Raw genomic sequence first — 26,358 nt, forward strand, 5'->3', positions numbered from 1 at the left:
GAGGAAGTCCGTCGGTGCTTGCGAACAGTACTTTAACCTTGAGACCGCTAAGCAGCGTGAAACAGTATCAGCACGCATTCCCGACCCGTGCGCGCGCGGAAGGATTCGGATGCGCGGGTTGTGTCGCGATAGATCGATCACAATCTTACCGAGCGACGTGGACGCGGTACGTGCGGTACTGCTTCAATATTAATGGACCTATATAGGATTCTAATAGGTGAACGCTCCAAGAAAATGCACATAACGTTACATGATATATGCATTCATAATACAGGCACGCACTACGATGTTTTATCTCATTGTACTTTCTTGCGCGGCGCTGTATACATTACACGTTAATGTAAACCACTTTAGTGCTGTCATACGGTAACGACAGGAGGAATGATGAATTGATAAGCGCGCAGGTTATGCCGCGGCTTTACGGTGATCGCCGGTAAAACTCGTCCCAAATGACTAGCTCACGGTACATAATAACCATTTTATCGTAATAGATGTAAATCGATTATGCTTTTTCCTAACGTCCGCCGGAAAATTGCATGACGGCGCCATTAATCAAATTAGTCACCTTAGATGTATTCAACTACTCAAAAACGCCCACGTCCGCTGCCGTAATTAGCGTTGAACGTGATTACCTTACTCTGGGTTTTATACGTCTAAGATGAAGTTTGCGTTAGCATTATTAGCATAAGATGAAAATCAGACAATCGTATTTATTGCTGAAACGTGTGATGAAAATGGAAATATAAATTGCCGTAGCAGAACCTAATTAGCGAGCTTAAGGGTGCGAAAATTCTCAAGTGCTCTATGAGAAACACCATTTCCTGATATTACTCGGTTTCAATTTTCTTATTTCACTACGATGTCGTTCAACTAAGCTAATCTTAATCCAACCTTAAATGCGTTCGTCATTTATATTAAATAATTTGAAAAGTCAAAAAGAAAGATTTATGTATTAAAGAATGCATCGGACATACGTCCTGATTAAATTAAAAAAATGCGTTAATATTAACACTTCTAATGAACTACGTATCTATAAAAGTTGTGTAAATAAGATTTTATTTTTACAATACTTAATAACATATTTTTATAGTTTATTTACTCTGTTTGTTATTACAAATTAAATTATTTTTTACAACATTAAGAAAAATCTCAACTTTTTGTACAAGTACTTTAGGTATTCCAGATGATTTATACAAAGTTTTATTGTGATTATAATTGTCTGTTTAATTATTTTGTAAATGAGTAAATAAATTTGGTTTATTTTACGAAACCGGTCTCTGCATCGTAATGAAACTTTACATAAATCATCTTGAATATTTAAAGTACTTGAATAAAAAGTTCAAACTTTTTTCACTATTTTATTATTAAATATGTTTTCATTGGAGCACACGTCTACTTCGTATGGAAACAACTTTTTATTCAAATAGAAAATCGCCGCCAGATCTTTTCCACTACTTTCAAATGCAATATAAAACAATCTGTAATTTTCTTAATGTTTCGAGAAATGCTCTATACGTTCTTAAAGTCTAAAATTATCCCGCGAAGTACAGTAAGATCGTATACTATATCTTTAGGAATCTAAATTATATATACATCGAGACCTTGAAGCCGTCGCGTGCAAGGAAACCGTTCATTAATGTTTATGCAAAATTTTTGCGTGTTGAAACAAAGAAATGTATGTACGTACAGAACAAGGAAGGTGAAACTCGTACGGCGCCGCCATAACACAAAGGCACTTGAAGACCTTTATCGAGAAATACTTGGGGCGCTACCCAAGTATTCAACCACTCGGTTCCGTCTTCACTCGTAGCCTACAGTCAACCTATATTCTCAAGGCTTCATCGTTGAAAAGACGGAAAAGGCCATTTCCTCCCATTCGCTCTTTCGCGCGCCGCCTCTTTTCTCGTGCACCTATGTGCATACACGCGAATGGACACGTGGATCACCCGTTTTGTCAGAGATTCGCAATCCTCGCCGGTATACGGTGGTTGCACGCCTAACAAAGATTTATAGCAATGCACGTAAACGCTCACACGCGCGCGAAATTTCTCCAAGAGCGAGAAACAGCGTTGCGCCGAGTAAACGACGAAAATGAAATACCGCATCGTTGCGTGCGCGATTCGATTAATCGAAATTTACTTGGGCGCTATCTGCAGAAATTGGAGGGCCACGATGTTAATTGAAAGATCATAATTCAATTCGAGCGTGCTACTGTATGATCACTTTCGCGAAACGAGTTTTCGTAATGCATCCCGATGGTAAATGTGGAACGTTCGCCAGTGTTTCAGCATTTCGCCGGTTTCGGGGTATGGTGAATTCAAGCGTAGAAACGCGAAATGAGTTTTCGTACTTCCGATCAAAGCGAATGGGGAGCGTTTGAAAGTTCAAGCGTGTTTGTCTTTGGGGGAAGGCATACGAGCCTAAGAATAGCTTATGCGACATTATAGAAAATATTTGTATGCAGATGTACGATTTGGATGGGAAAAAATTTCACACACGCAACATCGCGTTTTTGTATTAAAGTTGAAATCGTCTTCCACGACGAGGAAGAGAAAAACACTTGAGGGTTAGCACAGATAAATAGAAGCTACAAGTAAAATATCGACTGTTTGATCTTCTCGTCCAAGAAGCGGGTGAAGTGAGTGCATGAACGTTGGTTCTACCGCGAGAATGTTTCTTATCGAGCCATAGATAAGCAATTTTACGTTTAATTCGATAACAAACGTAAGTGGGATCTTCGTGTTTTTATAGTTCGGAATACATACTTTATATCTTCCAACATACTTATGTTGTTATCGCGTAATAAATCGTAGAAAGTTGCCAATGTCAACATATTACGTTTTTGAATTATATTTATTAAAGACAAAACTAAAAATAAAATTGTGAAAATAAAAATTAAAAAGTATTTTGTACCAGATGATATACAGAAAAAAAATCAAATCAATCATTGTCTCATGCATAAGCATAAAAAAATCTTGAAAGAATTTATTAACCTTATACAGACATAATTTACATAAAAAAATTTTTTTTTTGTAAGAAACAAAATCTCTTTATGCAAGCAAGTTATATCTGTTTGAGATTATTAAATTCTTTCCAGATTTTGTATTCTTGCTCATATATATATGAGACGATATGATTGTAAATTTAATACTAATTTTTTTCTATCTAATTTTTATATCATTCTTTCGAATTTTGCAATAAAATTTAAAGTAAAATAAGCAAAAATAAGCGTCTGACAAAATGAGCGCCAAAACCGAAAAAGTAAATAATAATGTTTACAATAAGTTTCCTTTTCTTTTCATGAGTAACATTTAAGATAAACCGTCTATATAAAATACTTACAATTATATGTATATGAGGATTTCTAGATGCCTTTCACTTCAATGTAAAACGTTTTTCATCGATTTATACAAATACCTTATGCAGTCCCGCAATATGCAATATGTAGAGCGCAACAATATATAAAGATTAGATTATTAACTTAATGGATAGATCTTATAATGCTGTGCCTTTTATTCCATGCCATATGGTTTTTATTATCTTATAATCTGTCTTATCCAACAGATGTGCCACTTTATGCTGCATACTCCGATTTTATATTTAAAACTGCATTATGAGAAAAAATAAGAAACATAAAAGAATATAAATTAAACAGTTTTAGGACACTGTAAATATGTAAAATGAAATAATATTATCAGTAATGGATTTACTGTTGCTCAAATTATATCGCAATTTGCAAAAAAAAGTTGTATAAATTGCTCTCTAAAATCTTTGGAGTGGAATCCCACTCTAAAAGTGTGAAAATCCTGCCAGTCTTGACAAAGAGTGGCAGAATTTTCACACTTTTAGAGTGGAATTCCACTCTTTTAGATGAAATTCCACTCCAAAAAATTTAGAGAGTGTATTCTTGCTTTTAGAGAATTCGTTTGTAGCAGATTTTATAGAAAAAAAAAGTCATGAATGTATGAAGTATATAGATCTTTAATACCATTCTTAAGTTACTTCTTTGTTATTTAAGCAGATCATATTTTTATCATAATTAATAAAGTATAATATTTAACGTCTAAAAAATGAAGGGGGAATGACTTAACAAGATCCAATGTGTATCGGCATTAGTAACTTTTCTTTGTCGTACAACCGACGTTACATGACACGACTAATTACGAAATATAAAAACGACCGATCGAAAAATTAAACATTCCGAACCTGTTCTCGATATAAATCATTTGTACCCGATAATAACGTCCAAATGTTCGCCCTGGGCTAACTTGGAAGATTGGAAGTCGGTTTTGAAACCTAAATCAACATTACATTATTCTCCGCGATGGAAGAGAGAGTCCATCAAGATTTATACCGTTGCGTGTACAAAGGGGGGTACAACGTCCTGAATTTACGCAAGATTAAGTTCTATATTACTCCGCTACCGCAATTATGCGCGTATAATACTGCGCGTATATTCAGTGTGTCACGATGAATCGGCTCTCTAATCTCCGTAATGACATAAACATTTATAATTGTAGATACGGGGCTCGTTTCGCAGCCTCGGGGCAGTAAAGCCGAGAATGTGATCACGCTTGCACGATCTTGGAGCAAGTACGATCGGAGACCAGCCTTGCGTGCGCTCTGAACACCGGCCGTCTCGTGGCTTCGCGAGGACTAACAATACGGTTACGCAAAAAATGTTTCGGTTCGTCTTCTACTATATATTAAAAAAGATATTTCTGATCTTCTTTCCGACGAGCCACTCATCCGTCTGCTATATAATTCGCTATACCTTTTATAACAGTATTCTACTTTTCTCGAGCTCCCTCGACAATACCGAAATAAATACCGTTGAGCTGAATTACTAGTTTCGGAGATAAAAAGAAATCATATGGCATCAAAGTTGACTTGCCATTTCAAATGCTTAATAAGAGATTTCTTTTGGAATGAAAAAAACAAACGTGACTTAACATCGCAGTAATAAAAAAAAGTAATCAATTTTTTTCGAATGACGCAAACGAGCGTTTTTGAAATTTTCTTATTTACATTCCAAGACTTATGACAACGGATGAAGCAACAGAGTAGATTCGAGTAAAATCTTATTATATTTTAATTTTGTAATTTAGAATGCATACTTAATATATTTTAACATATTTATATTGTTATCACGCAATAAACTAAATCGTAGAGGAAGGTTACCAATGCCAACATACGTCTTTGATTTTGGAAAGTATTTCTTAAACAAAAACTAAAAATAAAATTTTGAAAACAGAAATTAGAAAGTGTCTTATATCGATTACAGATACGATTATTTTGAAAAAAAAACACAATTTTAAGTTTTTAATACATACGTGATGTATGTTACTAAGTGTTTTCACAATATCCGATAACAGAAAATCAATAGCAGCAGTTATGATCAGTTATAAATGACACGATAATTTCGAAGCTAATTAGTCGCGAGTAATTATAACGGCGCATTTATCATTCTAGCATCGTATTTGTGGCTGACACCTGCTAATAATAAAATTATATTAAACCAGTAGCACATTAGAGCAAACATATATCTTTAAATAAACTCCCTTTTCCGCCATTAACTCCAGGGTCGTCGAGTAATGATAAATTGACGGAAGAGCCGTAATAAACTGTAGGGCTTGATATGAAAGTGGATCAGGCCCGTATGATGACGGTATGTAAAATTAGATATCTCCAGCGTATTGTTGAAAACTCATGCTGCTCGGCGAAGTAATGATTCACGACCATATTACTTTCCGCGTCCTCGGAGAACGCGGAGCATCCCAGACAAATCAAAGAACACGCTGCAAGAACGGTACGTAGAGCGGAGAAATGGTCTAAACGCAACGTACACTTAGATGAAACTGAGAAAGTACATATGTACATTTTCAATTACGTACCATAAATACGACATCGCTGCTTCAGTTATTACGGACACGACCATTAATTATGTCTACGGAGATACCATAAGATTAACCGAGAGCGATTAAGTTCAAATGCGTTTTCTTCAAAGGAATCCTCCTGGGCTTGGTCGAGTTCTACCACGAATCGCTCAATTAATGCCGTAATCGGGAAATGGCATAATTTAAAAGATCCGGCGGCTAATTAAGTGCGAGAGACGTAAGAGAGCGTATTAAGGGAGCTCGGCCTCATTTTCTTCGTCGGCTATATTTTACGAGCGCCATAAAAGTCGAACGCATCGCGATAGGGGAACACATCCCCTTTATTTGTCCGATACGTCGGTTAACAAAGAATGATCGGCTGTAACGATGATAATCAATCGCAGTGGTCGTGGAATCTTGCGGCGCGCAAGCGGAGTAATTCGACGAACGCGGAACCAATTAAGAGCAAGTAATACGGCAGTGCATTAGAGACGCCGGCGCCACTTGGCGAGGCATTAAGCACCCACGACCCGCCTCGTAGCACGAATCAAACGCACTGAATCAGCGGAAACGCCACGCCGGGGCGTCAGTCCCGTGGAGATTTCACCGTATCCTCGACACCTCCCGGTCGCGGCCTCGCATCGTGAAAAGGCGCGTTGAGAAAGAGAGAACGAGAGGGAGCCGCGGGATATACGGAGGCGTTCGAGCAAAATTATGTGCTTGCTGATATCCTTCCTAATTATTGGATCGGCGACTACCAGGGACGCTCGATATGACAGACAGGAGGGATCGGTCTTTGGCGCACAAACGATATACGGCTCTCGGGTACGCCGGAAGGGGGCCGCAAATAGGACGACGGAACGACGGAGAGGAGACGCGGATGCTGGGTGAATCTAGACGGCGGTTATTTAGCAGAAGATAGTAGAGCCTACTGCGAATGCGTTCCCCGGCGCGGCCTGCTACTCAGTAAGGGCGGCGAGGAGGAAGAGGAACCAAACTAGGAAGACCTGGAGGAGGAGGAGGAGGAGGAGGAGGAGGAGGAGGAGGAGGAGGAGGAGGAGGAGGAGAGGAGGAGGAGGAGGAGGAGGAGGAGGAAGAGGAGGAGGAGGAGGAGGAGGAAGAGGAAGAGGAGAAGGAAAAGGAAAAGGAGAAGGAGGAGGAGAGGAAGAAGCGGATGACCGAGAAGAAGGATCAGGAGGAGGAAGAGGAGGAGGAAGAGGAGAAGAAGAGGAAAGACCCTGGGCTGCCAGGCGCTTCACTCGAGGCGCGTATATACACCGTGGGCGCCGTTGCTGCGGCGGAGCAGCACATCGCGAAAGCAACACCGACTCAACGGATGAACGGTAGGCAGGCTTCTCCACGTACGTACTCACGTACGTACGCAAGTAACATAGCTAACGTAGGTACGTACCTACGTGCAGTCCGCGCTCGGCGTCGGGGGAGGTTCGTTGACCGCTGTGTGACTCTTGCCTCCCTCTCCTACTCCCTCCCCTCCCTCCTCATCACCTTCTCTCTCTCTCTCTCTCTTTCTCTTTCTCTCTTCCTGCTTCCACCTTAATGCTACGTGTATCTCGTTCCGTCTCTTACCGCTACCACCGCTGCTGCTGCCGCCGCCGCCGCCGCCGCTCCTCTCCCTCCTTCCGCCGACATCGCCGCTCCTCCACGGCCTTGGCGATTCAATGCCCGCACCAGATAACTCCCCATCCAGATAATAGATTATTTCATACGTGTAACTAGTCGTTGCTGGTAGCGGGGGCCTCCGCATAGCCCGTTCGCCGTCAGCGCATCATTCGCCTCCGCGCCGCGCCGCTTCGCTCCGTTCCAGCGCATCCGCGGCCGTGCCTCTCTCGCGCGCTCGCACGACGATGCCGCGACCATGTCCGTACGCTACATTACCCGCCCGGTTATACGACGTTACCCGGAATGATCCTCTTATCGGGCGCGTACACGTACGCGTCCACTCGCGCGAGAGGATGCGGCGAACGCCCTTGAGGATTCGCCGTAGAACCGTCCGTGAGTTCGAGATCGCCCTTGCGAGGGCCGTTTCAGGGTCGCCTCTCTTTCACAGGTGGTTACCGCAGCTGCGCCGCGATAAAATTGGTGCACGCGATGACGATACGCACGTAGAGAGGGATCCCGGAATGCTTTTACTTTCCGATTGGGAGCGTGCGCGAGGTGAATCCCGCTGGGACGGAGAGATTTCCGGCGGGTCTTCTCTATTCCCAGGTGTAATGCTTTTAACGGATCGTAAATTAATCATGAACAGTGTAACGCGCTGAACGCACGTATCTCGCTCGCGAGACGAATACAAATTTCGGACGCTCGCCAAAATTGCTAGCAGGAGTTTTAAGTAGCCACAAAATACAAATATTTCGTATGCTACACGTGGAATTGAATTTCGCTTCCAATTAAATCTCCGCCACGATATCGAAGCAATTTTTCGCTTTTAATACTACCCGCGTAGCAATTAAAAATACGGTGGAATTAAATATCGAGCATAAAAAAATGTTGAATTTTTTCATTTTCAATTAAAAAATTTTGTAAAAGTTCTGAAAATACAAGTCTCATCTAATGTATTGAATTTTACCTTTAAAATGATTAGTAATACCGATACCGCTTGACGATTACATTTCCATTACGTCGAGCATGCATTCGTATTCGAGAATTCGGTACATAACTCAATGCCTGAAATAATTATTCCAATAATTTTCCAAAAATCAAGACATTTCGTGAATACACACTGATACGCGAATTACTCGCATATTGAATATTATTTATATATATGATTCCTCTTGCACACTAAAATATTCTATCTTTCTGTAAAGTTATTGGTCGTACAAAATAAAAAAAGGTACACAGAAAAACAGTACCAAGCATTAGGTAATATCAAATTAAAATTAATATATTCAATTTAACAATCATAGAAATCATATTCTTGCTTATATATGAAACAATACTAATCTTGATTACGTATAATTTAATATTTTTTAAAGAATTTGATAATTTTAAATTTCAGCAAAATATTTTAATTTTTATTCTAATATTATAATAGTTAATTCATATAATTATTTATTAAATAACGAAATGTTTAATTAATATAAATATATTTATTAAATTTGTAAAAAAAAACGCGCTCTGTTTTGTTCAAGTAACAGTATTAAAAAATTTTCATCTTGATAATATTGTTATTTTCTGATATTGTTTCCTCTCAAATCATGAAAATTATTGTTGAATAATGAGAATATACTTTTCTTGATAAAATTATACAAAATTCTTCATGTAAGCAAGTCATATTTATTTAACGCTATACAATCTCATTTCAAAATTTAACATTTTAAAAATAAAGATGTTCTCAAAACAAGAGTGTTCCTTTTTTCTGTGTACTATAATGCATTATGATCAAAACACAATTAAATATGCTGGCTATTACATTAATTTATAATTTGTACAACGTTTAAGAAGATATGATAAAAAATCGAGTAATTAACGTATCGACTGTTGTTTATATTTATTTAAAAAATTGCTTCCTTTTATAAAACAAATATATTTTACATATCTTAGAGATTTCTGTAAATATTTATTTCTTGCATATCATATGCACAAATACAGTAACGGAATAACCGATGTCAGTCATACGGTATTGCGCAACCGTAAACATCGATGTCATCTTCTATCAAAAATATTTACTAAGAATATCCGCGCGCGCGCGCGCGCGCGTACACAGAATTCCCTTTTCGACCGCACTTTTCCAAGTCAGAACTTTAATTCGTACAACAGATCGACTTTGAAAGAAAAAGTTTGCTTCGTAGAAGTCTGCTTCAATATAGACGACAATTAAGATTCCATTAGGGACCGCAGATGTTTTCGGTCCCTTTCACCTTCTCGGCGCATAATTGATGGTTGGACATCGTCGTTCGCGAGGCAGCTCTCGCGCGGAAATCGCGCGTACCAGAGGCGTGATCGCCCGCGGGGAAAAACGTCGCAACGCGGAAAAGCATCGCGCCGTCGGCACGACGAGGAAGTTCTGCGCACCGACCTTAATGCAAATTCACTCGTGGCAGGCGCGTTCCCTTCCCGTCTTCTCTTCCTCTCCGCGTGCTACGGCGGCCGCTCGATCAGAAGTCACACGACGAAACTGATCGCCGCACCGCGCCGCGAGAACGAGCGCGCGCTTCTTTCCGCGCGATGGATGAGAACGCGATTGAACGAGACCGGAATCACGCGGGGCTCCTTTTGCTTTTCCTCTCTCTGCCAATTCGCATGTTTCCAAGAATCTTATTTATATGCGCACACACGCGGTGTATTGCTTATCACGGATCGGGCATGTTCGTTTATACTTTCGACGATACGAATGAGCGATGATACCATGGTGTCATCAAAGGCAGAGATTCTACTTTCGCATGTGCAGATTCTCCTTAAGGAACTTTCTCTCATTGAGATTAAGAAGATATTAAGTCTAGAGTACGAAAAAATTTGCTCATTTTTTTTTAGCAAGTTTTGAACAAAACTGGTGCACACATATTTTTCTATACTTTTATTATCTACTTGTACATATTTAGTAAATATCTATAAATTTTGATATGATTAAATGTTTACTAGTTTTTAAGTTACGTAAATTAATAAATAAACGTAAGAAATAAGAAGTTCTATTTTTCTGTCGAAGCAGAGATAATCTGTTTAATAATATTTTCGTATCAGTTATTAAAATATATTTTTCAACAAACTGCATGCCGATATAAAGTTAAAATGCCTCGCAAACTGAAGCTATAGAAATAATACTTTAAATTAATTGGATCGTCAAATTTGATGATTTAAATATAAACACGTTTTTCAAGTCAACTGATTCGATTTTGTTAAAAAATATTAAAATTTCAACTTTTGTTTATGTAAAATATGTTAAATGTAAAATACGTTTTGTTTATCGCATGAACGAGAATAAATAAAAAATATTACAAATTATTACAATGGCAGAGAGAATTTTCTCATAAAATTTACACAATATTTTAACACAGTTAAATATAAAGCATGTTTGAATATTCCTAAACTGTACAGTTAAAATTCAGTGATTTAAAAAAAAATACGTTAAAGAGTTTGTGATTCTTCATTGTTTTTAGAATAAATGCCAAACAGCGATACAGTATGTGTACAAGTTTTACGACGCAGCACGTTATTTTCAAACTGACTTAGTCGGTCATAACAATTTTACCATGCAGCATGGTAAATTGATCGGCACGCTGGTTGTACCATAAATAGACAATATATAACACATTTATCAATGGAAGAAATGACGTGGCATGTAAGACAGAAGATTCATGATTCAGGGGTCCCGAGTTCGAATTCCAGTAGGATAAACGTTCTTTTTTTTTCAAAAAATAATATATATATATATATATATATATATATATATATATATATAATATTAAATGCATAATCATACATGTTTAATATGTTACACGTTATTTTGTTAAAGACAAATTTCGTATACAATTGTCCGAAGTTGTAAAAATATTGTCTTGGAAAATTTTAGAATAATTTTTATTAAGCAATTGAAAAAATCTTTCACATTCAAAAATTCCTATCGTTACTCATAATATTTGATAGTTTATCGAACTGTCCCTTGTGCAATAAGATATAACGAAAAATTCTCTCCGTATATAGACTATATCATTACTCCCTTAAAGCGGAGATATTAAAGTAAATATATATGTGCCACGTTGCGCGTATAATTCTAATATAATACTATTTAAATGGTAATAATATCGTTTGAATTTATACGCTCAATTGAAACGATCGCGCGAGAATGTGTTGAAGATGATATCCAAAACTAATAAACTCGTAGTGCGATAGCCTCCGCAAATTTTATATGCTCTCCGTTCCCCTTACTATTTTTCTAATAAAATCGCGCTATTACATCAGCCGTTTATCTGCATATCGATATACATGGCCATAGCAATGAAGTGATCTCTTCATAAGCTTCACGGACACTCGTCCATATCAACTGTTATGCATACCGTATCACGAATTGAATAAGTTATAGGCCACAAATGGGAAACATCGTATGTTAATGCATCCTATTACCCACGCACGTTCCGCATTTCTCGTTTCTACAGTTCCCTCGATGTATACGCGCGAATTATTCAACAAATCAAACGACAGCGCGACCGAGCGAATTACATGTCGTATCGCACAAGGTGGTAGTGGAAATTGACTCGAACCAGTTTTAATGGTCAGCCCCGGAATGTCCTCTTGGTAACTTTACATTCATGGAATGGGAGCACGGGGACTGATCCTATCGCCGTAAGTTTCGCGCTTCGCGACCGAAAAATAACTCTGGGTCGGTCGATGCCCGCGACGATGTCAGCGGTTACGTACTTTCATGGCCGCGTACATATCCCCATCCCCCTCTTCTCCGCTTAATGGTGGGATTCTTTACGAGCGAAGTGTGAACCGAATCCCCGTGGGTATGTCCGAGTTAGCAGAGCGCTTAGATAAAACTGGAAATCTTATCGCGCATTGGATACTAATTGGGGTGCATACAGCAGGTCTATATATTGCCCTGCGTCTTAATTAAATTTTTACATACCGAGGTCGTATCTCGGCGTATCATCTCAAATATCATAATCTAACTTTATGCAAATAACTATCTGCGTATCGAAACTAAATTTTAATGACGAAACAATTGAGAACAGACTTGTGCGTAATTAAATAACAACTACAATAGGTACCGCAAGCAGCGCATTATTATTATTTTTTTTTTTTATAAATAATTCACTTGCTCTTCCATTATTTATATATAGAAGTAAATTCTCTCTTATTCAGATTTATTTTAAATTAATTAATAAATTAATTAATCAATTTCAGTATCGTTTAAGTTTCGTACCCACGAACTTTGTTTTTTGACAAACACAATGTTGAATTTTAATTCACGCTCTCCTCGCGCACTTATCCTTACTGTATGCATAAGTAAAAATGGCTCACTTGGCCAGATTAATTCGTTTTTTTTAAGTAATTAATCATTTAGTTAATTAAAGGAAAAGGTTAATGCAATGGATAGATGATGCGAGCGTTATCGCGAGGCATCGAATGAATAAGAAATACGCTGTTGCCGCCAGTACCGTTTAGGTTTCCGTCCGTACCCACGGGACTTTACACAGATGTTCGCGTTTAGTTACCGCGACTGTTATCTTTAATCCTTTCCCTGATACAATGACTGTGTACTTGTGTATCTAAGATGGATTATAACTTCTGAGCGAAATTCCGTTATAACGAGAACTATGTCGCGTGAAAATATCGACCACACATCCAGCGTTCCACGATCTCTCTCTCTCTCTCTCTCTCTCTCTCTCTCTCTCTCTCTCTCTCTGCGAACGCAAATGAAACGTTCCGCGGCGCGTACGCGAGCGAGAAGTATTTTCCGTCGAGTCTCGTGTTATTGTTTTGAATTGATTCGATCGTCACTTGAACGCGATCTATCCGCGATGAGCACGTAACCGACATTTTACCGCAGAGCAATCGCGCGAAAAGCGAAGGAAGATTCAGCTCGGGGCAGACAACTGGAACCACAACCTCGGTATCCTGACCAAAAGAAACAGCGCGCTCCCGTAGTTCCACTTTGGTTTGCGCCGCGAAATAAAAAGCACGTGAATTCTTTTGATCGTAGGTACGCGCGTGTTTCGCAACACGAACCCGTAGGTGGGCGAGGCGCAAACCGTTTCCGATCGAAGAAACGTTAGAACGAGGTAGGTATGCGCGAATGAGGGAAAGGCGGACGAAATTTGCATTCGGTCTCCGGCACACTCGAACGACCGTGCACAAAGCGGATTATAATTGCGCGAGATAAGCGTACATACGTTACGCGTATGTGTACCAGTGAAAGTACGTCGATGAATTCACGGTCACGTACGTACGTAATATCTGCGAAACGCGGAAAATACTGAGAAGCGAATGTAGATGAACGTGCGAACCTTACGTGGTTTCATTACGTAGATTCGCATGTCACATAATAATGCGTTTTTCCGTCACTCTTCCCGCGGCGCGTTTCGCCGCGCGTTTCCCGTTACCGCGTTACTCGCAAATCCGCGCGGGTGCGATTGTTGTAACGCGCGCTCACACACGGTGCATTTTTTGCTCGCCTACAGGTGCGGAACGCCAATGCGACTATAGTTATTCGCGCGCTAATCGCGGAACTGCCTTTTGTATTCGCCCGATGCGATCGCAACGGAACGCAGGTAGACGTGTAATCAAATGCCCGTCCGCCTAGACGCGGCTGTGCGCGCGGATAACTGTTCCGCATTTCGGAGCGGACGCGCGCAGCCTTTACGGCCGCTTACGCGTTCCTCCTCGGTTTGGTATGCGCGCCGTCGCGTCGCCGTCGATGCAGAGGCACCCCGGGATCCCGCGTAAGAAATTGTCCGCGTAACAATTCGGTAGTCCGAGCGAATGGGGGTCAATAGTGTAACCGTGACTCGACACGTGCCGTTATGCCGGCACCTTACGTCAGCCGCCTACCGCTTTCGTCCACGAAAACCAGTCGTCGTTGCCTTTAAGAACCGGTCGTACGTATCGCATTCGACGCCCGTGACTAATGGCCGAAAGGGCACGAGCCTTCGGGCCTCCAACTGGACTGCCGGCTTTTTTTCAATCGACTTCATGCTCCGCCGTGGATATGTTGCAGGACAGCTATTTTTGTCAGCGATAACTCGACTCGATGCGCTGCAAAACTCGCTCATTTCATTTATTTCATACATATTACGGCTGACGTAATAAAATATGATGTTACTGTTACGATTCGACGTGTGAAATGTACGTGATCTGAAGAAATTGGTTTAATTTGTTTCATCGAAATTATTTTTTTACCAAATGTTTATTATGCGCTTCGCAAAGAGTTCTTATTAAAACTACAGCACTTCAGACAATGAAAGAATAATTTTTTTTAACAAAAAAAATTTATTTTCTCAAAACTACATACTTTGATGCAAGTATTTGCTTGTTTTGCTTAAGTAAAAATATTTACTTTCAAGTAAATAGATATATTATTTTAAATACACAACTTTGTATTTTTTTATTATTTACATCTAATAACGATTTTACAAAGCTAATAATATTATTAAATTCAATTAAATCGTTTCCTTAGATTAAAAAATCCGATTATCTTAAATATAAAATAGTCTAACGATAAATATTTTCTAAAAATGCAAGAAAAAATTATTTGACTTAAAAAAATTCTTCATTTTATTCGCATAAGTATACTTCAATTAAGAAAAGTTTAACTTGACTGCAAGTAAATAAGCTATTTGGATACACGAGTAAATAATTTTTTTGCGTTAAGTAAAATGTTTTTGTTTTGAGATATTTTTTCCTTTAATGAGGGGTATCAAGTACTCAAAGTTCGCGGTTATAAAAGTCGTATTTATAATATTTAAAACGCATGTTAGTTATCAACGGATCCGTTACAGTTATATCATGATAATCATGACATCAATTAAGTTAATGTATATCAGGTAAAATGTATAATAAACATATAAAAATGTAAATTTACGTTTACGTATATTTTAAAGCCTCTATACCTGTAATGAATCACGCAGCGCGGTAATAAAAAATGCGCCAGTACCGCCGCCGCCGCCGCCGTCGTGCCGCGATAATCGCTCTACTTTAAATTTATGTTACTCTTTTTCAAAAACTAGTTCGCGATTAGATAGCGATTACAGTCATAGGCTTGGCGGAATACCTTGACACAGTGCTTAACGAAACTCGGGCCCGTCAATCGCTCGCGGCGCGCGATTCGCATAGCGCGTAAATCACACGGCGGTGAGAGGAAAAAAGAAGCTGAAACCCGTGAGATGGGAACAAGACAAAAATATGAAATTTACATTGAATGTTGGCATGAGCTCACTCATAGCTCGACTGGTCGTAGCGCCGACAAAAATTATCTCGGCGCTGTTACCAACGGCACAAAAGGCCGTTACAAGTTAGCAAGTCGTACCGCTTCACGAGGCACTTTAAAAACACTCAGCTCGGAAACACGTTCGCGACCTTATCAGAATCCCGGCTGAGTGTATTAATTAGCAATTCTGACATTTTTTTCATATCGATCCATTAACTTTACGGTAATCAGATAATTCGTGAAGACGAGGTTACAATTTTTCTAAGAAGAGTCGTTCATCCCCACTTCTCATCGGCAATTAAATTATCATTATTTTATCCTGTACGGCTTACAACTCCCAGTTTCTTTTTTCTTTCGAGAAACATCGCAAGTAGAGAAAAAGAGGTAACGGCGATTTTTTGCAAACTTCTCTACTCGCGTGCGCATTTCTTTTAACAGACAATTTCCACACTTGAAATTTTATGTATCGGACGAGGCATCTCGGTATTCGACGATTAAAAGAAAAACGAGGAAGTCTGTAGGATATTGTACGTAACGGCGCATCGATCGTAATGAAGATGCGCAGAATAAATCCATCTGGACGGACCGTAACAGTGCACGGCACGGCGGATACGGCTTTGAATTTCTAATATCCATCCAGCTAAGGCGTGCGCGCGCGTGCATCAGAGGCTCTCGCCGCTCTGGCCGCGCGCTCTCTTTGGCGAAGGTACGAAAAGAGGAAAGGGGTAGCCGCGTACAAGTCGCGCTCACCGGTTCCATGCATCAGGTTGTCTTTTCTGGGAACGTACGAGCGGTACATATATATATATGTAGCAAGCATAATTTGTTTCGATAGGCGGCGAGGCGAGAGCGCATTATAGGGCGTGGGCGATCTCGGAACGGGCCTCGGAGCGACGTGCTCGCGACATAGGCGATATTGGCTGGCTGCCGCCGATGAGCTGCCGCGTCGCGGCTACGGTTGCGGTTGCGGGTTCGAGGTCTTCCCGAGGTGGAACGAGGCCCGTCGACGCCACCGCCACCGATCGACCGATCGACCGACCGACCGAGCGAGCGAGCGAGCGAGCGAGCGAGCCGAGCGAGCGAACCGCCGCGCCGCGCGCCGAGCAGAGAGATCTCGGGCGGCAGGAAACGCTCGTCGAGAAATTGATTTGTCATTACCCCGCCTATGGAGCAAAGAGCGGTTAAGCAAAGCACATCGCGCTCGATATTTATACATGTACAAGCGCGCCGCTCGCTCGAGAGTGCACCGCGCTCAAGATGCTGAGGGATTTTTGAGAGCCGTGTCCTCGGGACATACATGCGTTACGCGCCGCATACTCTGCGCGCGCGCGTGTAAGCGTGTGTTTGCAAAGGGGGAGGAAAATGCGCGTGTATACGCGCTTATACGCTCGCGTGTATGCAGACGCCGGGGCTCCACCGTTCTTCCCCACTTACCATCACACGCGGGACAAGCAGTGTGCCTACGAAGCACGTGATAAATCGATGCCATTGAAGCTTGATGCGGGAACGGAATAAGAATGTACCACGGGGGCTCAGATTATCCTCGGAGATTCCTTTCAGAGAGAGCAAAGGTAGAGGACCCTTCCCTCCTCTTTCGCGCGCGCGCGCGCTCTCAGAGGAAAACGCACTTCGGGAAGCGCGGAGTTTCACCGGGATTATCGCGCGCGCGCGAAGGGTTCATTATACTCCAACACGCTCGCTACTCTTCGCCCGCACGTACCCGGCGCTGCCGAGCCGCGTAAATCCCTCCCTCGCGCACCATCTTGCATTCATCGCGTGCGTGTCACCGACGACGCGAAGACGAAGAGGAATTTATTTAGTATGTATCGCGACATAAGGTTCCGGGCGATGACAATGCGCGAGGCGAGAGGAGACGAGACGGGATGGGACGAGACGAGACGCTGCCGCAGGAAGCGGGTATTAAACTAAAAACACGCCACAGATGGAATTGATAGGCAACGCTAGAAATTAAGTCTTCCGTCCTGGGAACGGGTTTTGCCCGGCACGTCTCCGGTCTTGTTCCTCATGCGCGCGCGAGGGGTGACACGCTTATGGTCGCGCGGTGGGAAATTTTATTAAAACGGCTTTCATAACTCGTCACGATTCCTTCGTCGCGGTGAAAAACTCAAAGTCATTATTCGCACTTGTATACGCGAATACGCCTCGCGTATATACCCTAGCTTCCAAACCGGAAGTCTCTAGACGCGTCGCTCTCCGCGCGCGGCTATAAGCAAAGCTCAGCGCGCGAGACGCGGACATTAATCCTCCTTGATTCTTAACGAGCCTAGTAGTCGGAGGAAATAAGGGACAGTTTCTTCAAAGCTCCGCCAAGGGGTATAGATGCCGATAAGCGCCGCTAGAATATCGCGCATAACTCTGTAATGAAGCATCGGCGACGGCGGCGGGCGGTCGCGCGTCGGCAAAAATGTCCGTGCCGTACGGTGCGCCGTTAATAGACGTATTTATTCTATTTTCTCCTAAACACGCCACGCTATAGACGCGCGACGTGTCCCCGCGATGCGCGTTCTTGATGCTTAGATAAATCTGACGACACGTCGGAGATAAGATCTTCGCGATGCGACGCGAGGTGACAGGGGAGCTATGTGAATTTTTGCCTGGCGCGCCTTCTCGCCCTCGCCCTCTCCCTCCCCTCCCCCTCCCCGTCCCGCGCCCCTGCTAAAGCTTATCACGCCGAGGACACCGTGTTTGCCGGCACCGGAACTGATGAGGTCTTTAGCTGCCGCTCTCGGTTGATGGATGGAGGGGTTTATGTTGCGCCTGTAAACCTTCCCTTTCATAAAGATCCATAAGCAGGATTACAAACAGACTCAATTAGGCCGCAACACCTCGCGAGACAGAACGAGGCGCGCGAGAAAGCCCGTAAGCGATTACTTTCTTTACGGCGCGGCGCGCCGGAATATCGCTTTTTGTTCGGAAGTGACGGAAACCGGAGAAAGAAGAGAAGAGAAAGGCAAAGGAGAGAGAGAGAGAGAAAGTGACAGAGGCAGAGCGCAGAAATGAGAACGACAGATAGGAGGAAGAGGGAAGGAAAGGGGAGACAAGCTTTTTGTTCCGATGTCTCGTTGCAGCAGGGATTAAACGAGGGGGTAAGAGAGAGGACAGAGAGAGGTCGACGGAAAGTCGACTGAAAATGGACGATCACGACTTGCATTTATAAGCTGCAACGTAACACGGCCATTAATCGCTTTTCACCTGTCGTAAAGTTACTGGCTACCGGCGAGGTAATTTATCGAGAACGCCAGTAAACGTGTAATTACTCATAAACAGCAGCTTTGTGACGAGCTACGCGAAGGCGAGGTGCGCCGCGCTCGCGGCGTAAGCACGTACGTTCGCACGTTTGACAGGCGTCAAAAACCTATCCGGACGTGTGCGAACCGAAACCGTTTGAGCGAGCCGGCCAATCGATAAGTGAGCAGGAATTAACTTTACAAGTTGCGGCTGCGAGCCCACACGTTACGCGGCCCACGCGCGGAACCTTGGCTATCCGTCCGGCAGACGGCTCGTCGACGCTACCGAGGAGTACGTGGGAGCGGATGAGAGCTACTTTACGCTAAAACATCCAGAGCTTACGGAGCCTTATCTCGAGGAACCACCTATCCATCGTGCGTTTATATATAAGCGGATGAACGCTTCCTTTTAAAGAGCGATGAAAGCATGACACGGCGTAACTCGCTCTCCTCACGTGTCACCCCGCCTTCATCGGAATCATAGCGTGTGTCGTTAATATCTCATTTCAGTATTGATTTAACGATTAATTAATATTCATTGAAGAGACTGTATAAAATGTACATCTATCTTGATTAATCTCTGTCACGTCTGCAAAGTCCATACGTTTCTCTCATACGTTTTTGTATTGCGTTTGCTCGAGAATGCTCGAGAAATTTGCGCGTAAACACGTTGGTATGCATTCAAAAGGGGAAAAAAAGAGGAGAGAGAAAAAAAAGAGGAAAGAGAAAATAGGCGCAATTCCTTTGGCAAACATTCGTGAGCTCTCTAATGCCGCGGTCTTTCTGATTTCGTGGCTTTGACCAATTACATACGTAAAACACGCTGTGCACCTCCGCTACGCAAATACGCTCCATCCAGCGCTACGTCAAAAACGCTCGTACAAAAACGGGGAATCGTTGGGACACACTGCAACGAATCAATATTGTACCCGAGTATCACAATGGGAGCGGACAAGTACACAGTGCCTGACGGTTCACTATAGTCATCGGGCTGATGAAACAGGGGAGACTGACAGTTAGATGAAATTTAATGATTTTATAAACGCCGACCTTTTGAAAGGCCTTGGTAACAAATGCTGTTTTCTGATGAAACAAGTAATTATCGACTGGAGTTGTTCATTTCGCGCAAACAGGTGTGACGCGGAAAACAATGTTTAATTTTAAAAAGAAGGACGGATTGGGAGAGAATTGGAGAACGGACTTTTTTTTTGAAGCTTCCGCCATAATAAATTCAAATATAACTGTGATATGTTTTGCAGAATATATGCAGGATACTCGGATCATTCCGCATCTCCTTCCTATTTACTCGCGCTGTGCGATCGCGTATATATAAATCAATGAATAAATCAAGGTGACAAATCTAGTATAATTATGTGAAGCACAATCCTTTTTATTTATCCGTTTCATTTATTTAAAAAAAAATGAAAATGGCGTGAGATAGATATTCGATCTGAACTTAAAAAAGAGATTGAACGTGCGTGTCTCTGGATCAACTGGTTCTCTCAGAGATATCAGAAAATATAAATATCTCGCAAACTGGATTGCTTAAATATAGATACCACTTATGATACTGATAACCGATAAGCAGTCATTGGAGTGCATTAATGGCACGCCGCTGCACGCACCCTCTGACATCTCGTTGCGTCCATCGTCCCGCCATCGCCAGTGGTTAATCGCTGTATCTATCGTGTTGCTTGACAACCCAGAAGCAGAACGAATATAGTCCGTCAGCAGTTTAATGCCCCGTTTGTGTTATCCAAAATAGATACTGCGTTCACGCAAGCTCTTAAATTTCGCTTTATTGTCGCTTACGTATACGCGCATCCGATAAGGCTCATTACGTAGTTCCCATAAAGTGCAAAATATGCGAAAATTGGATTTCAGTTAATAATCTAACTACTTGGTTAGACTCTGCTGTAATAATATAATTGGTCGATAACGCGAGTCTCATTGACAATTTGATCGATTTGGCATCCACCCCTTCGATATTTTTTTTCACATGCCGCTTGTAAAAATAATTAATTTTACTTCGCCGACTATGAATTTTTCATAAAATACTATTTTATTTAACAGCATTTGTTATGCGATTGTATGTTACTTGTATAATAAAATTGGCTACCGAAAACAAGAACTAATAACATTCTGTATAGTGTACTCAATATGCGGTAAACATAAATTGCTCTAAAAAATATAACAGTACACTGACATATTGAAATGAAATTTTCGAATAAATACATAAAATTTTATTTTAAAATAAAGGACAACAAATTTTTTTTCTGTATTCATACGGACTGCAGCGTTACTTAACAATAAAATTTTGATTATTACCATATTACGATAATTAATTTAAAAAACTTGATATGCGAGATATAGCATCGTGTCACATATCGTTATAAAGAGTGTTTTTCCAAGATCACTTTTAAGACCGTGTAATATAGCGACGTCTTTCGTTGCTCCAACGTTATACTTATTCGTAGAAAAGAAGTATATTTACGGAATTTCCTGTTACAATGCAAATGACATGTGCTATTTTTATACTTATCGTTAACATGTGCCATTATCTACAAGAAAATTTTGCTTTGCTATTTTTAAAACACTTCCTAGCATTAATGCATTACTCGTTGCAGCCAACAATTTGTAACATTATACGAGCTTAATATCAAGTTTATAATACGGAGAATTTATAAATTGTAATAAGATATGTGATTGCATGTAATCGATCGACATGTATCCGAAGCGTGGTGTTACATCGTCCCACGTGGCCATAAGGAGTTTCCCTTCCGGCATTTGCGATGACATAATTCTGACTGTACCAGCCGCATAGTTCTCTGAACGTCTAATGAACGATTGAACGAGCAAGAGCGAAATGTAAAGCAAATCGTTGTCGCTTATTTATCCGTGCAAAGGCCTTTCAACACCCACAAGAAATGTAACGGGCACTGTGTGCCAGCTAATTTAACTTCGCCGTATATTTTATGTTGATTAGAAACATGAGATATAACCCATTTCACTTGGCTGATTATAATATTAAATCTCGCAACGCTGTATTACCTTATTATCTTCACGAAACAAATCTTGATTTTGTGACATTAAGATATTGTGCTGTATGAGGCATGACTGAACTCGTTTTGTTGCGCGCAATGGTGATCGGGTCGATTATAATATGGGGAAATCGATGTATGCGTATATCGAAAGCCGGCTATAAACTTTCGGACTTTGGAAAATCCAGCTTTGCAGATTTTTCGTTTACACGTTTTTTTTTTTTTTTTTTTTTTTTTTTTTTAGTGGATTATCCATTTTTTTTTTATTTCAGATATCGGTTTACCGCGATCTACGCATATATTCGTTTAAATAACATTTCAAAAATTTTCAACAAACCAAAGTGCGTTGGTACGGAACGATGAAATAAAAATAGTTTTATATCCTCATTCCGATTTATACATCCACGTTTTATCGCCCTCTCGCAAAATAGATTTACATACGTCAAATTTTTGAAGATTCGCAAAATCTTCGAAATGCAGGTCTACAATCTCCGTACGCGAGCACAGGAGGAATTTATGCATGTTCGTAGACGCCAGCGCGCTCGTGTAATACTTGGCGCACACGTTCGTCACGCGTTGCACCGCGCTTGTCCGTTTCCCAATTTACAGTTTGTACCCCGAGGGGCCCGCGCCGCAAATATGTTAATCCCACCGCGAAATAACTAAACGAGTTCGTCCAGGGTCCACTGATTGCAACAAGAGAATTTCGCTGACTCCGCGTGAGAGCTCGTGATCCGTTAAACAAGACGCGCCGCGCGAAAGACGCATAGCCAACACCGTGTCATGCAAAATCACCGCCCTGAGTATTCGCGGAATGTCATTTTCCGCATGCACTCGTTCAGTGGAAATCGTAATGGCGATGAGATTTAATATGGAGAAAATTGAGCCACAGTATTGCACTCCCTAACCACGATACTAATTCACGTTCAAAATGCATTTCACGCGAACAAACGCACATTTAATAGCCGCATTCATAAAATTCGTAGATAAATTCTAATTAGAAAATAACTGGAATATTTTTATATAATATATTTCATATTAATATCTAGCGTGAAATATTAATTAATAAAAAAACAGAGCAAAATCATGTAAAAATAAATTAATTTTATACATGTAATAATAATATAGATTAAAAAGTAATAAAGTTTTTACTAAAGTTGATTATCATCTTTCTTTGCAATAATTCTTTTAGTATAGCTTTTAATCATATAACTAATCCTGTATAATTATTATAAATTTTGTACCTATTAATTTAGAACGATTAATGCTTTCAGGTTAAAATTTTTTTTTTAAATGGGACATATATTGTCTAACGAACCAATGTGATGGAAGTTTATTAAATAAACACGGTAGATTTACTGGCACATACCAAAAACGCGTTGTGATTTTCATTAGCTCTTCTTTTTGAATTATTGATATATTAATTGTCTAGTTATTTTTAAAAGAGCTCGCTAAATACGAAACACAATTTAAAATCGCGGAATTAATATGGTGGATTTAAAAAAATAAAATATTACTCGATTATAATCAAATTTAATATTTACTATATGATACCTATAGGTATATGTATCACTAAATCTGAAAGAGTTAAAAATGTTTATATTTTTATTTAAATAAACAAGCTTCAAAAACCAAGTTCAAAATTTGTATTCAACATCTATAACGCTATTCATTGGATACAATCTGAAAGATATTGAGAGAGAAAGAGAGAGAATAAAGATAAAGATAGAAAGATTCCTGTTTGAAACCGTGATTATAGATATCCTGACAGATCGCGACTTCAACGATGATCCGGTTGTCCCACTTACTCGTTCATCCAGTCCCGGACAGTTCTTGGACTATTAAGCGAGCCACTAAGCAAGTTAGCAACTGGATTACAATAAGTTACGGAATTAACGACGGGCACGATGACGACTGACGAGTCACAGGTACGGCGGCGACGGGCGGTGGCGGCGTGCTGCGAAAAAGCTTTTGAGCAGGTTGCCAGGAATGAGAATCGCGTAGACTTAGACAACGACCGTGGCGCGGGTTGGATTTCAATGCGATACGATGTAACGTTTTACGTGGCTCAATGTAGCGCAAAAGTAGCCCCGGAATTTACGACATCCGCTCTAATGCGCTTTAATGCGGCGCATTCGCACGATTTTAAAGAACGGGATCATATCTGTCGACGATGATTTATGAAATCGTCGTCTTTCGCTGTCGGAGATAACGTCAACCGACTGGGATTCCGCAGTCTTGCTCATATCGCGATACCATGCGCTGCGTTTCGCGGGAAACGCAACAATTCTGCGCGGATTGCAAGCTAATTATAACTTCAGTTCAGGAGCGAACCAGATGACTAACAGTTGCGGACAAGTTTGTAGGAAAGTCGACACTTGCAAATTTGATTGGAACACGAATCCTTCGGAATCGAGCAGAGAGAAGCCTCTAATAAAACATTTCTATAGACTCCGGAAGTAAATTGAACTTAGGGAAAGATGAGCGAATAAAAAGAAATCATATTATTTCTCGTGAAAATTTTATCTTTATTTTTACCGAAACGAAAATTCAAGCGTTATTATTGGAAGAACATTGCAGCTTTATAAACGAGTAATGCAGTTTTACAAAGCTTCTTAACGAAAGCTCCGAGCGAACACTTTTCAGACATGACTCTCTCAGGCGTGCACGCGTGTAAATTATGTTGAGATAGCAGTCTTCAATTATGCGCCAAAAAGAGAAATACGTTAATTGTGGGTTGAATCTAAATGGGTATTCATTAGTAGTTCGTCGCTGTAATAATTCGCCCGTCCTGTAGTGCCGCATTCTTCAAGAGGTACTCACTAATATGAATCTTCAGGTATGATAATCGGCGGTGAGATAGTGCTGTTCAATTACACTATCAAAATGAGATAATCAGTGTATTCCGGTTAAGTAAATGTCCCCCCGGTAGTTCCTTTCCGAGAACATACGTTTAATTGGAATGCTCGGTTGTTTTCCAAGTGTAGATCTTATTAACATATTCGACGCGATGCGAAGGATGGGAATTACGTACACATTTCCTCTCTCACAGCACCCGTATCTGATATAACGAATTACGTTATCTTGAATTGCGCAAATGCTTTTTTATGAACATTTTACCATCGGCATTTATACTGGAAAGTATAAAAGTGTTTAGTTAAACGAGATACCAAAGTTCATTTAGGAGATTACGTTTTCTGCTTTCGGTGAATTAAAAAATTAATAAATGTAATTTTTCTTTGTATCTCATTTGTTTTTAAATAATTTATTTACATTGATTGTGAGTACGCGTATGCAAACACACATACACGCGTGTGCATACAAAATTAACATAAATGAAAATGAGAGTTTCTAGCACAAGATTGCAACATTGCAAAAACGTTGATAAATGTTGCTATAATATTCGCCTTTAGTGGTTCGCCTTTACAATATTATAGTGCATCGTTACAACAATATTACAATGTTTTAAGTCTTGGTTAAATGTTTCTGATATTTCAGGTACCATTATATTAACACGTGGCACGCATAACTTCCAGCAATATCCATATTTCCCTGAATTAATTTTTACACAAAAGAATTTGTTAAATATCAAAATCAAATCACTTATTTATAATACTTTCGAATTCAATTTTGGGACTCGACTCTTTAAGAAATCATTTCATTGAAATGTGTGTGAAAAATCTCATAATGCTCCCTTTTATTCTATCCTGTGCAGTTCTATAATTACAAGAAGTAAAACTTTGCCGCGTTCACTTAGTGATAGTAGCGTATATTGTTCGCGGATGAAGCACATAAGACATTATTCTCACAATATTTTTGAAATATTTGCAACATTGTCCAAGTAATATTACAAAAAATAATCTTTGCAATGTCTCTGCAACATTGTACTACAATATATAACATTGCAACGTTGCAGCAATGTTGCTGTGCGTTTCTATGCTGTGTAAGATATTAAGTGTCCAACCTTTTTTATTATTCACGGATATAATATTTCAGTTAATATCTCACGAAAAGTGATAATATAACAGTGTAGCTCTTCATAAAATATAAATTGCTGCATGATATTAAAAAAGTAAATAGAGAACTTAATTTACTTTACATTTTTTACTACTAATTTTATTTATTCATTTATTAACAACAGTTGTCGCAAGAATCGTTAGACGAATGTCCCTATCATACGCAAACTAGCATGCATAGCATATTCACAGCTGGGAATACGATTATAACATCTCGTTTTTAGCACGCTATAATACACGGCCGATAATAATAAATGAGCAACAGCATAGTTGAAATTTCAGATCGTTCCGTCG

General features: G+C 40.3%; 1 protein-coding gene across 3 annotated transcripts in view; it reads right to left on the reverse strand.

Moving 5' to 3' along the window:
• LOC105193878 (autophagy-related protein 16-1) overlaps window positions 1-26,358 on the reverse strand; it is a 443,766-nt gene that overhangs the window by 49,730 nt on the left and 367,678 nt on the right. The window lies entirely within an intron of this gene.

This window comes from Solenopsis invicta, chromosome 6 (assembly GCF_016802725.1).
Source record: "Solenopsis invicta isolate M01_SB chromosome 6, UNIL_Sinv_3.0, whole genome shotgun sequence".
NCBI classification, from domain to species: Eukaryota; Metazoa; Arthropoda; class Insecta; order Hymenoptera; family Formicidae; genus Solenopsis; species Solenopsis invicta.